Raw genomic sequence first — 14098 nt, forward strand, 5'->3', positions numbered from 1 at the left:
CTGTAAGTTTACTCTGCGCTGTGTTGCTCCTCTCCTCCTCAAGAACTGTGGAAAACCTCTGTGAATAATTTTGGTTAAAACTGTTTCCTACCATACTCTTCCATGTACTTGCCAACATGCCAATAATCAGCATGCTATATACTCCCTGATTATACCAGTTACAAGCTGGGCCCCCTTCATGTGTTGTGCAGCATGGTGTATCAGTGGTACTTACTAACTAGTAATTGATAGTGTCACCAAAATGATAGTGGTTGTTCTTCATGCTCATACTTATCAAAGATTCTTTGTATCCACAGATGAATAGTCTCCTAGAAATGAAATAAAACCTGCCTGCTGCATTACTTATGAGGCATTCTGCCATCTCAGTAGGATCTCTGACTCTCAAAATGCTTTCAGTGTCTAATAATTAGATTTGGATAATTCTTTCTCTTCCAGGCATCACGTTTTATTTTAGCAAGTATTTCCCTCCACAGTAGTGCTGTTGAAATTTTGAATTAGGAGAGATACAAAAAGAGCATGTGTGCGTGTGTGTGGGGCAAACCCTTAAAAATGCTCCTTGGGGTGTGGAGTCTGCCTGGGAAGAAAGAAGTGTTACAAACTTCTCAGTTCTTGATGTACAGTTACAAAAGGAAATTAGCTCGTTTGTAATTTCAGGCAGTCCCCCCATCCCAACACACACACACCATTAATAATGAGTTGAGAGAAAAGAGATCCAGAGTGCATGCCCGCTCAAATAGAGCGTGTACTTAATAGTCCTGTTCATACAAGGCTCCCCAAACCTGTGCGCGATGCCTCCGGGGACTCTGCTGCTGCACGGCAGCCGGAGCTCTGTGGTGCAAGGATGCCATTACCCCCACGCATTCCACAAAATCCTTCCTGAAAAGAATAAATTAGGCTAGCAAACCACTACGTGATTAGGGAAGACAATGCGATCTTGCTTAGAAAGTGGCAAAATACTATTCCTCGTCTGCAAACGCTCCTCTGCCATGTGGGTTCCAGCAGATCCTGGTGAAACCATTCATACTTTCATGTGCTCACTTGTTACAGTTGTGGGTGCAAAGTCTCATGGAAAAAAATCTTGAAAGGTGTTCAGGTCTAACACCCATCAGCATTTGATTCAATCAGTTTCCAGAGATCAGTCATATGCAGGGGGGAATGGGCAACAAAAATGGACAAGAAAATGCTGTCTTCAGCTGCGGTGGGAGGCTTGGATTCTGGGGGTTTGTTTTGAGGTGGTGAGATAGTCTGTGTGTATCTCTTTGGGAATATCTCAGTTGTTTTGCTGTTATGACAAACTTTTTAAAGTGTATTTATCAACTGTGGCATGGGGGTTTTTATTATTTTTTAATAGTTTTGTTTGGTTGTTTTTTTTTTTTAAATGAAAGAGCTAGATTTTTAAGTAGCAAGTGTTTGGTGTTAAATTAGAGGATACCAAACATGTTTGGACCCTCTAAAGCCCTCCACACTCCTCAAGTTCTGCCAAGTGTGATGTACATAAGGAAGAATTTTATAGATTAAAATTTGCCTCTTTATTCCTGTCACAGAAGTTGCCATCTTGGTTGTGGGGTTTTTTTCATTCTGTACAAATCAGAAAGGCTGGAAGCTAAAACTAGTTTAGAGGGGCAGACAGCCTAGACAAGACAGTGAATATCCACTGAGAGTCCTGAAAAACAGATTTACAATGACCAGGGTAAAACTGCAGGGACCATTAATCTTTACACTTTAAGACAGAGATTGGTCACCAGCTGGGGTCAGAAAGTAATTCATAACCATTACCATCAGGGCTTAGCATTATATAATTTGATGCACTTTGGGTGCTTTATTCTCTTACCCAGAATAGAGAACAGTTTTTCTATATGGATTCCTGTTATGACATTGCAATTTCTCTTTGTGTTTGGAAAGAAACAGGGAAAAAATGTGGAAGACCTCTTGCAGGAAGAGAAAGAAAGCAAACAATTACTGACAGGAGCAAATGCAGTCAACCTGACCTCCTCAGTTTTTTTCATTCTATTTCATTTGATGCAGACAGCTTTTGTCTCACCACTCAGTTGTATATGTGAATGCTCTTAATAGTCCAGGATATAAGAAAACCAGCTTAATCAAGTCTACTGATAAATCTACATATAGCAACCATCCAAAATAAACACATAAATAGAGACATTAACCTAAGCTCTGGACAAATCACAAATGTGTTAAAATAAATAAGAATTATAATGAAACCAAAAATATACACCACTGCATTAGAAGGGAGTTCTATTCTTATGATCCTAAAATATCCCTCTAATTTGAACCATAATGCCCTTAATATACAAAGAAATCTAACTCCAGCAGATGTGTTAAATTCATGTAATGAAAAGAAGCCCCTTTGCGGATTCACCCTTCACTGGGACCCGGTTTCTCCACCCCATCCCAACAATTGATGCAAGTTTCAGCCATAACCAACTCAAAGCAAAAAGTGAAAGCCAGCCAGTGCTTGAAGCCAATCATCTGAACAATAGACAGCATGCCACCATATGGGACAGCTCTTGAACATCCTGTTCTTGCAGGCTCAGCATGAAAGCCACAAGGAAACCAATGACTGGAGAGCGTGACTGTTCCTGCAAAGAAAATGTCAATAAACAAGGGTGTCTTCTGCAGTATGTCAAATAGTGATCCACCTGGAAGCGTTAAAAAGGCTGACAATAGGTTTTTCTCCCCACGACATATTAACCTTTGCTGTGCCAAAGGCTTTCCCTCTCAATTTCAAGAAGAAAGACTTAAATGTGTCTTCTTTCACCAGGCCAATCTTTAAAACAGCCAATACACTGTGACCGTTTTAAATACTAATGAGATCTTGTGATGTGCAAAGTGGTTTGGTCACAGAGGTGTGAAGGGAGGGAAGAGGAGAGCAGTAGACAGATGACTGTTCTTTTGGCTCCCGTGCAAAGCCCCCGTGGTAGCAGACACACAGGGAAGGGCATTGCCACATGCATGGTACCACAGAAATACGTCTCTACAAATGTCTGGTGTACCTGGCTCTGAAAACAACTGTCTGCCTGGCTCTGTTTTCAGAAGGGTCAAATTCACCTTTTTAAAGAAAAAGCTGCACTTGCGATGCTGGCAGGACTTTGTGTTTGTGCTCACTTATGACACCAGGAAGAAGTGCAGGGCCCTCCTCTGAACAAAGCAGCTTAAAACGTTCAGATAATGGGAACTAAAGATGATGTTAACAAAACAACTTTCAGAAAATCAATAAATTCACTTCAGGCATTTGAAATTACACAGAAGAAAAAATATAAAGCACAATGCTCTGCCGCAGCCTGCACAGAGTGAGTTGTGTCCTCTCAGTAGTGTAGTAAAGTGACATGGAGTGTCTCATGAAGAGTGAACTTCTTGTACTTTAAATGGTCTTGGCTAACTTCTTGTACTTTAAGTGGTCCTGGCTTCACATAAACCAAGGTAACACCATCCAAGCTGCTGAAGTGACACCTTTTTTCCTCAACCAGCCCCTGGGTCCAGCCCTTCTGGCTGCAGATGGAGAGAAGGTCTGTGGGACAGGTGTCCTCTGTGGGGCTGGTGTTCTTAGGACTTTCTCCTGCTCTTGGAGCATGAGAGGGGAGACGAAGACAGCTCACCACAAACAGTAACCCAACTCCAATTTTTTTTGTTAAACATCGTGCATCTCTGCATGCAGTTGTCAGCCCTGGACCGTATGGCCATCTTTTCCTGCTCTGCCATCTGAGCGAGCAGCAGGACCAGTGCTCTTAGAGAAGTGGACTGCATTTGGGTGGGAGGGGGGTTGTGGTGTATTTTTGTGATGCTACATGTATTTAGACTCCTAGATATTTCACACAGCCCTCACCCTCAGTGTGAAGACTGTAGTATTATTACCCCACGCTACTTTATGTTCTGTAAGTTATGGGTATTGCTACTGGTTTCTTGTTCCAAATGACAGCCTTGTGGCTTCACCAGTGATATCTATTGCTTATCCTGGAGGTTGTCATGTCAACAACAATTACTGATACCTCCGTGGTCTGTAGGAAGTCACCAGCAGTAGCCTGAAAGTGCATTTTTAACCACTTTCTGCTTTTGCCTCAGTGGTTTGTGTTACTCAGCCACTTCATGGTGGCAATCTGGAAATGACAGGATTAACGCTATAGATATTTTTCTGTTCCTGAGGAATTTCTATGCATTAATAATATTTTGAGGACCAGGGGAAGGATGCAAAGTAACAAATTGTAGTGTGCATGTGATTAGTTTGGCTTTAAAGTTAGTTCTTTTCCTTCTTGCATTTCTCAAGTTGCAAATCTTCATTTTTTGGATCTGAAACAATGTTTCTCTAATACTTTTAAAAGTATGCCATATCTTTTGCTGAATACTTCATCTTGCTTCTCACTTAAGCAAATAAAATCTTTAAGGAGGCTAACCTAATTCCTCATCATTGGTCAGTAAAATTACCGTGCATATATAAAAAAATACATACATTTATATATTTATGCAGGCATTTGTATATGTATGTATTATATATGTATATATTATATATATATAAAAATTATGTGTGTATATATGTATATAAATACATATGCACACAAACCAACACATACAGAAGTATGTATACATGTCTGTACATGTGTTTATGTACATGTATACTTGTTTAAATAAACATGTTATACACACACTAAGCTATACACACTAAATTCCAACTCTGCACTGTAATATGGTGCAGTGATGTATCATTTGTGCAGAGCGTCTTGGTAGCATTATTCTTAAGGTGAATAAAATATACTGCCCAACTGGAGTGTTACAGTTAGAACAAGACACAGCATATGCTCTGCTTCATGACTATTTCTGGTGGTTTGTGTTGAAGAGGTAAGCAGTGCCGTTGTCTCTTTGGCTTGTGGGGCAATGCCAAATAAGGAGCAATAATTATTATTCAGGTGCTGTAATGACTGCAGTTGATGATGATCCCTTCTACTGAAGTTGGAAGTCTCATTGGGACTATCTGCATGCATAAAGTATTTATTTCTGTGCCAAAGTGTGTGAAATCAGTGAGTGTTAGTTCCATTTTGTGAGGCTGGTATAAGATCTTTAAAAAGTGGCAACTTGCCATGAAAAATGTGGCAGGCAGTAAAAAGAGATTTAGCAAAGGCCATTCACTAAAGGAGCAGGGCAGAGAAAACACTGACAAAAGCTAGCATACAGGATACCCAGTGAGCCTGTTGGACCCAATGGGGTAGTCATTGTACCCAGCTCTGGTTTTGGGAACAAAGCCATGCCTGAACCAATGGGTTGGTGGGTGCCTTTGTTTTCCTTCTTGGTCTCTCTCACTGTTGATCAGCATCTGTGCGCAAGACAGTGATGAGTACTATCTACAGCTCTGAAAAAGAAGACTCAGGTAAGGCAGTAAGTTAAGCAAAGAAGCCACCTTACAAAACAGCCTTGCATTTCAGTGCTTGCTTCTGCTTCTGCAGGGTTGTCAGAGGACTGTTTGTGCAGCGAATTGTGTATCAGGCATAAGCAGCCAGCTCTGAAGATAAAATGCCATGTGTATGAGGTCACTTACTGAAAGGGAGTGTTGCAATAACTGTCTGCAATCCTCTATAGAAAGAGGTTTTTGAAGGAAGCCCACAGTTCATGGCAGCTGGGGATCAAACCTCTGCCTCCTCTGCAAAGCAACAGACATAAGGTCAGAAACTCCGGAAATGTAGAGAGGCATTTACACTGCTTTAAACCTCTCTGGGCTCTGTTGTGAGATACAAATTGCTAGAAACTGGGCTATTTCATTATGTAGCCAATGCTTTTGGCTTGGGGAAGATTGGTTATTCCATATGTAGCATAAACATCTTTTTCACCAACCCCCTCCCCCAAAACGTCTCCTTATGCAAGCTGCCTATACCTTGTCTAAGATTGAAGTAGAATAGTTAGTTTGAGAACTGGCTTGACCTGGTCTGTTTTAGGGTCACATAAATGTAGTGGCTGCCTCTCCTCACCCCCTTCCAGGGGGAACTAATATGACTGTTTGCTCCTCAGCTTGGACCAAGCTCTGACACTGCAAAACAGTGTAAACTGGTCTCAGCTGGAGGGCCAGGTAGCTCATGCCTCTCTTTAGCTCCTAGAATATGTGAGGTAGCTTAAGGGTCCCCTAAATTGTCCTTAGCACTTTGTGACACTGGTAGATCTGCATCGTGAGGAGAGTTAACAGTCCACTGCCCAGCACCTCCCTCCAAGTCTAGTTCACGAGCATGGTTGTGCTGGAAGACTAATCTGTGAGGCTCCTTGCTTTTCTTTTTTCAAAAGCCAGACCAGTTAGCTTGGAAGACCCACATGCACTGGTCAGCTAACTGATTTCTCCTGAAGCAGATTCCCTCTTAAGATCTGCATTGTTGACAGAGTCGTGTTTGTACCAACACCTCACAGGGGTGCAGGCATCCCTTTAGCTACCACAAACCACTACAAATCCTGTTGGTCTCATCTCTCATCCCTGTGTTGCTTTTTTTTATCTGATCCTGTTGCCTGTAGCTTGCACTTGGTAAACTATGCCTCTGCCTTTAGCCTGTTTTGTTACAGGGAAGAATTATAATGACTTAGTTATTTGGAAGAGAAGAAGGTTTTCCACACATCCATTTAAAATATCAGCCACATAAATGTCTCTGGTATTACAGAAATGGAAGATTTTTGTATAGGATAAAATAAAAAATTTGGATGAACGTCGCAGCCAGCCAGAGAAGAATGTCATTTAGCTGATTGAGCAAAGACACTAGAGACACAAGCAAAGGCACATGCTTGAAATAGAGAGGAAAAACTCCCCAAAGTCTGAAATCCTACATATTTTTCTTATTTGAAGCAGTAATTCCAAGATACTGGGGCACCCCATTAGCCATACTGTTCATGCTAGGGTTTCTACAACAACTGCCAGGTTTCAGTTCTCGTGCCTACAATAAACTCTTGACATTGATAAACCACGCAGAGCTAGGGCCACAAGGTTTCCAAACCCTGAGCCCAAACAAGAAAGTCAGGGAAAAGCCAGGCTGTGATTTCAAAATGAAAGCCTTTTGTTGATTATCTTTCCAGCAAGCAGTTCTCTCTTCAAATAATTTTGTCTGAGTGCAAACATCCAATTTTTTTCCTCCTTAGTTTAATTAGTGTTGGTGAAGAGAAGTGTGCACGGCTGAAGCTACAGAGTGGAAAGAATGCAGATAAGTGTCTTCGATCGGTCTCTGCAGCTCTGCTTTAGACCAAAGGGAAGTCAGTGCTTTCTCTTTTGCTATCAGTTCAGCAGAAAGTTACATGAGCACGACAGCGCCAACTTTCCTGAACAAGGAGGGGAGCTGTGCCGATTCGTCCCACAAAGCTACATGGCAATCAACAAAATAACATTTTTGCACTTGAGAATGTGTGAGTTGATTGATAATATCTAATTTTACATGACTTTTAAACAAAACCAACAGAAAGATATGGAGACTTTTTAGGAGCAGTGGGAGAATGAAAAGCTGAATGAAGAAAATTGTGCTGCACATCATCTTGTCTTATTACTGTTAACGCCAGCAGTCATAATCAAGAGTTTATTGTACAGGGCAATCTGGATGATTAGAAACTGGATTCAAGTTCATAAAAAACATCTTGACATAAAACTCTTTTTTTTTTTCACCAATAACACCAGGAGGCAAATTCACTCCCTCCCTCTGCAACCTCTTTTAATTCAGGGGAATTATACCAGAGATAATTTTAGCCAGTTAGGATTCTTTTAAAATCATATTTCAAATAAATGTACATTTGTAAAAATATATTATGTCATGAGGAAAGGTACTGATACTGTAAATTTAGGTTGTTCCTTGGTCTACCATTTGTATATTTGAAACTTGGAGAAATAGAATGTAGACAGGCCACAGAAAAGTGCAACTATTGTGGCCCGCCATATTATTTTCTTCTAACCTCTTTTGCAATTATAGAAGAGATTCACTTTCCTGTAGTCAATTCTCTGAGCTTTGTCAGGATGACCATATCAGGTACAAATGAATAAACAGGAAGTTATTGCTAGAAATTTGGTCACAAAATGAACAGTATGTATTTCTAGAGACAGCATCAAGACACATCACAGAGGTGACCCAGGAATTTTTTATCATTGTTCACTCAAGCAGATTCTCACATTGTTTTTCTTCCTACAGATTGTTTTTTCTCCTCCCCCTGAGTCTTTTTTCCCTTACTCTTGCCAAACACTTTTTGTTTCTTTACTCTGTTTTACCCTTTTCCTATCAGCAAGATGCTCCTTACTTGGTTGAACCCCTCACTCCTGGGCTCTGTTTTTTCCCACCTTAAAAGTAAAATGCTTCTTTATTACTCCTTAAATTGTTTCCTGCTCTGGGCTAAGGAAGTAAGGCATTTCTCAGGCTGCCTAGTGCTTCAGCCTACTTAGGTTTTGACTGCTACCAGTCAACTTGATTTTTTTTCCCCTCTAGTGACTCTGGTGACTTAGTATTAGTTAAAGTTGACTCATGATGAGTTTACCACTAGATAGGTTCGTGGGAACACTGCTGCTCCTCTTCCCCAGCTTAGTCAAACAGTTAAGAATGAAGGGAAGGACTTAGTGAGCTGTGACGCCACCGAAAGAGAAGACCCGAGGAGAGACGTTTGCATGCAAACTTGTGTCTCTACTTCATGGGTCAATAATGTTGTGTGGTATGATATAGACATACCATGTGGTTATCCAAGCCTTTGTACTATATATACTGCTGTATTAAAAGCATTTCATTCTTTGAAAATGCAGTCACGTCTGGGATGGTACATGGGTGCTCTGTAACAATGAATAGCAAGCCGGTAAGACAAGACAGGAAAAGAACGATATGTTGAAAAATATATTTAGAATGCAACTTGGTAATATTGAAAATGATGACTGCATACTCTCCTAGACCTCCAGATTAGGCATTATGTGGGATTTACACAAGCTTGAAGTACCTTTCAAATTAAATGGCTGGGCCTATGACATGATGGAAATCACTCTGTGGCACTATCACAGAACTACATCATATTTATTTCTGCACTGAAAACTTCATGAACAGTAGTTGCAGACACCACAGATGGAGATTTGAATGTGGTGTGATACAGCACATCAGGAACTAGTTAAGGTAACTGTTTTGCAATCTGCAATTTACTCCTGTGAAAAGATCCCATGGCACTTTATCTGAGGGTAGGGGTGTTAGCCCCTGCATGCTGGATTCATTCCAAGTTCTGCTATGTGCATCTGGATCATCTCTGTAGTTTCAAGTGGATATGTTACTCTTCACTTCACATCCTCAAAGCTTTTGTGTTGTTCCTGGCAATAGGAAGTTGGTATGAACACCCTAACCAGATATTATTTTAATTTAAGAAATAACTGTATTTCCCAGTGGAAATAGGCATGCTTTTTACAACAGATGCAATACTGTGCCTCATTTTGCACTTTTTAGCTACCCATTTATTAGCAAAATAAATCAATCATCCTAAATTTCCAACCAGTTTAAAAATCATTTCATTAAAAACACAAAAAAACAAACCACAAGAATTATTCCCTTTTTTCTGCTTGAAGATGCAATGCCATATTGCTTTTTCTATGCACTATATGCCATAGTGCAATAAAGAGGTGTGCTAGAACATGTGCAAGTCAATGTTTTGGCTGAAGAGTTCATCTGGCCCACAGAACTACCTTAAGGCAGGAAGTTAAGTGATATGAGGAGCAGACCTCAGGCTGCTGCTCTCATTCAAAGATAAAGCTGACCATGGACCAGGGACATTATTTATAATAGATGACATGTATGGCACAACTGAGGTCATAAATGTTCCTGTTGAGAAACTATGCACTGAATGCCTCAGGACATCAGAGGCAGGCAACATAACCCATATGTACCCAGACTTTCAAAATTCTTCATCTATTGTCAAAATGCAGACCCTTCATGCAGTTAAGTACACTAATTAGTTATTATGATGGATAACCAGAGTCAGAGACAAAATAGCTGCTGAAAAGTCGTAATGCTTGTGTCCAGGATTTTGCTGGGTACCACTGTGTTTCTGTAATGCCAGAAGTGCTAAGAAATTCTCAGAAACACCAAAGGCTTCATGTAAGCTCAACATGTACTTCATACTTGTCCTTATTTTAAGAGTTACAGTGACCGTAAGATGGTCAAAGAAGAAATTACAGAGGAAGAAAGTAGTGCACAAAGCCTAACAAGCAAACAAAATTTCCCTGCAGTTTATTTCTTCCTCTCTCTCTCTTAAACTAGTCATCTCACACCAGAGAGGAGGGCACAGCAATGGGGAGATGGTGGAACAGGGGATAAAGAGGAGAGGCCTTAAAACTAGTTTTATCACCATTAGCAATCTAGCCAGGAGAAGAGGAGTGTATGCTGATGCAGACATTGCTGCTAAGCAGTGCCCTGGCACAGATGCGCACACTACGAACCTGTGATTCACTCTTTTATGGTGAAGATGACTGAACCTCTGTGCCTTGCTCCTGTTTGCAAGACAAAACCCACTTCCATACATCAGGCTTTAATGAATCTTTAGGTCTTCCGCCTCTGCCAGGTGCAAATGACTTTTCATGTAGGCCAGCAGCACACTTCCCTCTCTGACTTGTGGTTTTCTAGGGGATTTGAAATGTGTTTTCCCCTTCTGGAGGGCCCAGTGACTTATTCCTCTTTTCGGCAAGCACTGTGCTGGTTCAGGGATGCGTTCTGGGGGTTTTTTGGTTTGAGCACAGTCTGTTTCTAAGACTGCTGCTGCTGCAGTGTATCAGGAACTGCTCCAAGCTTTCTGATTTCTGAGACAAAGCCTGGGGATGAATGAGTTTATAAGGAAGCTTTGCTAACTGCTTTTGGAGCTCTATCACCCCTGAGTTTAGCAGGATAATGTATGCTTCCTTCCAGTGTCAGCCATCATATTTCAGCCCAGCTCTGCAGAAGCCAACAGGGATACAACCGGCTGAACCAATTGAACCTGTTGCATGAGTGTGTTAGATGGGCTGATATTTGATGAAAAATTTTTAAAGGAGTTGTCCATTTAATAATTATATATTTTCTGGAGAACATTAAGCCCTCTATTGTTGTCAAACACTTACTGTTGGTTTAACGCAGTGGAGAGATCAAAGTCTTACACCGGAGGCAGGCTCCCATTTCTGTTTCGGATTCACAGCTCTGGAGTTAGATGTGAATTTCTTCCAAAAACCAAGCAGGAGTTAGTCTTTTCAAAACACGGTCATGGCAGCTTGATGTGCAGTATTTACTTAGGCTATAAGAAGAACAGTTTCAGATTTCCATTTGCCTTGCAGGCATTTGAAGTCCTACAGAGGTATATTTACTGTCAGCAATGGAGTGTTTGGTGGTGGTATGCAAATCATTTTAGGTCTGGAAACTGGATGACCAAATTAATATCTTACTGTGTTCAAACTAAGTGCCTGGCAGAGCTGCTGTTGCAGTTATATGGCTTCCCAGACTGGAACAGGCTTGTGCCTGTGGCAGGTGGGATCCATCTCAACCCGTTCAGATAGACATGTGCAAAGTTCCTCTTAAAACCTAAGTTCATAGGCCTAATTGCAGCATTAGGTCTCATAATGCTTTTAAAATCTGGTCCTTTATGATACTCACTTTACTTTTTCCGGTGTTTATCTTGAATGATCAGGTGTTAGACACATTGCTGTCAGCTGTGTGTAACTTTCCGAATTTGATTCTGATGCTCTAACAGCCATTGCCAGGCAAGTGCTGCACAAAATTGCTGTGCAATTTTTTATTATTAAATTCTAAGTGAATTCACGTTTAGTGTGTTTGCACTCCCTTTTTGTCTGCTTTTCACGTACATCCTAGCAAATAGTTTGGTTGCAGAAATGTTTGCAGAAGCAGCAAAATTTTAAGTGAGAATGAAAAATATTTATGGAAAGCAGATTTTGTATTCATCAGAAACCTTACTGTAAGAAAGATCCTATCTATTCAGAGAGTTGAAGTATGCTAGGTAGCCTTTAATTAAACTTGCTCTATTTTGAAGATTCAACTATTCGCAAACAACCTAACAAATGGCATAAATAGCAAAGACTTTGGGGATCACTGTCTATATCACCTTTCTGTCTGCACATCATATTGCAGTCCATTTTCCTTGCTGGCTTAGTTCCATCTTAAGAGTGAGAAGGGTTCTGGTTCCTCGCATTCCTGCTGGGAGGCTGCAGCAGCAATTGAGTACAACTAATGCTCACTCTGGGGAGAGACAGACAAAAACCACCAGGAGCAGGTAGAAGTTTTCAAAAGCCAAATTTCTGCTGCCATCTTTGCTGTAACTCTTTACAAATGTCATCATTAGTACATAACACTTATATTCATGTCTTTTGTTTTGAGATCTCATTCAGCATGCCCCTGTTGACCAGGCCTGGATGAATATTTCCTCTAAGACAGAATCAGTTTGTTTCCCATGAACACTCATCTCTGTTTCCAATGAATTTTCTTTCAACAGCTGTTTCTGCAGTTTAAGTCATTGGGCCCAGATTCTCAGTCCCGTTTTTTGCTGCTTGGTCCTGGGCTGCTGCTGAGAGCAGTGTAGCAGTTCCTAGCAAACTGTGCAGTATAATAAAGTTCAGAGGATGCAAAAGATCAAAGGGGTCTGAAAAATGACCAAATGTTACTTCTACCTTCATCCAAGAGCTGGTGTTTGTCAGAGTGCAGCCGGCTGAATTTACACTGGATTATCCAAAGGACAAGGCTTTACTTAATAACAGTTGTAGAAATAAATTCCTATTCATCACACCTAGTATATTCTTATGGTGAGATGGTCATCTGGATGTGAATTTGGTCCAAAGCACATGTATTCTTCCATTTTTTTTAAACTTCAGATTGTATTTCCACTAGCTTGTCAAGCTTGATATAGCTTCAAAAGTTTAATGTCAAATGATAGAGTGCACAACAGCACTTTTCTAATTTCCTGTATTGATCATTCAGATATCATTTCCATTGAGTTCAAAAAAGGAGACAGAACATATTACCCATTGCTGAGCAAAATTGTCCCTCTCTCAGTCTGCTTTTTCCTCTGTCTCCACTTACAAGGCTTTGCTTTATCATTGACGCAGGTAGATAAATTTGTTGTGGAATTCTGACATTTTACAAAAGTGACAAGTTCAGTATGTGGAAGAAAAAGCAGAACCTTCTCCAGGCTCCAGGCCTGAGACAGTCTCCTTTCCAGGGCTGTCAAATCATCTTTATTCCTCATCAGTATCAGATGCAGGAAACCTGCCAGTGCTTTTTGTCTTATTGGTTTAAATTAAAAAGTGGAGTTTCTCATGATTGAGTGGAAGATCCGTTGAATGGTTCATATTAAAATAACATTTTGGCAAAGAACCCAAATGTACCTATGGATACTTGGTGTGTGCTTTCAGTCAAACATTAAGCTTTTGACACAACTGCTTCCATGTTATTTTTTTATGCCATGATATGATAACACTACAATAATACTTAAATGCTGACACAACAGAAAACATTGCCAGTTTGGACTCCCAGGCATTGGCAAGCTTTTTGTTATATTTGCAACCTAGCACTCTCTGTGAGCTTCACAAAAATGTTCATCGCTTTCAATGGAGGTGGAGGGAAACGAAAAAAAGAAACAAATTGCTTTACAAAGTGTTGAGTTGGAGAGGCTAAATATCGCAACAAATGGAAGATCTGCAGCACATCAGAACCTTTTGCTTTCTTCCTTTCCTTGAAAGCGCGAGGTTTTTCACTGATTTATCTCTATAGGTGCAATCCATTTCCATTCCACCATTATGTCATCTATAATTTAAATTTACGAGACAAAACTTTAGGCTTGCCAGGGGAGCAGCTGGAGCGCTCTATTCCCTTTGCCATAGAAAATGTAGATGTGCTGAATGTATTGTGTCTGACAAGCCCCATTGAAAGTACTCCTATCTTTTCTGACAAATATCCATCAGCATGTAATATTTATTCTTCTGTTTTAGTTTCCCTGCAAATATTTGACGGTCCCTCAGCAAGGAGTGGGTTTCCTGCTGAGGCAGCACCACCTGTACGGCTCTCCCAAGCTCACATCAAATGCTCTGAAATGGAGGCTTTCATAGGGCTAATGGACAAAATGAATGAAGCAGATGCAGTCAAATGTAGGG

Source organism: Harpia harpyja, chromosome Z (assembly GCF_026419915.1).
Source record: "Harpia harpyja isolate bHarHar1 chromosome Z, bHarHar1 primary haplotype, whole genome shotgun sequence".
Classification (NCBI taxonomy): domain Eukaryota; kingdom Metazoa; phylum Chordata; class Aves; order Accipitriformes; family Accipitridae; genus Harpia; species Harpia harpyja.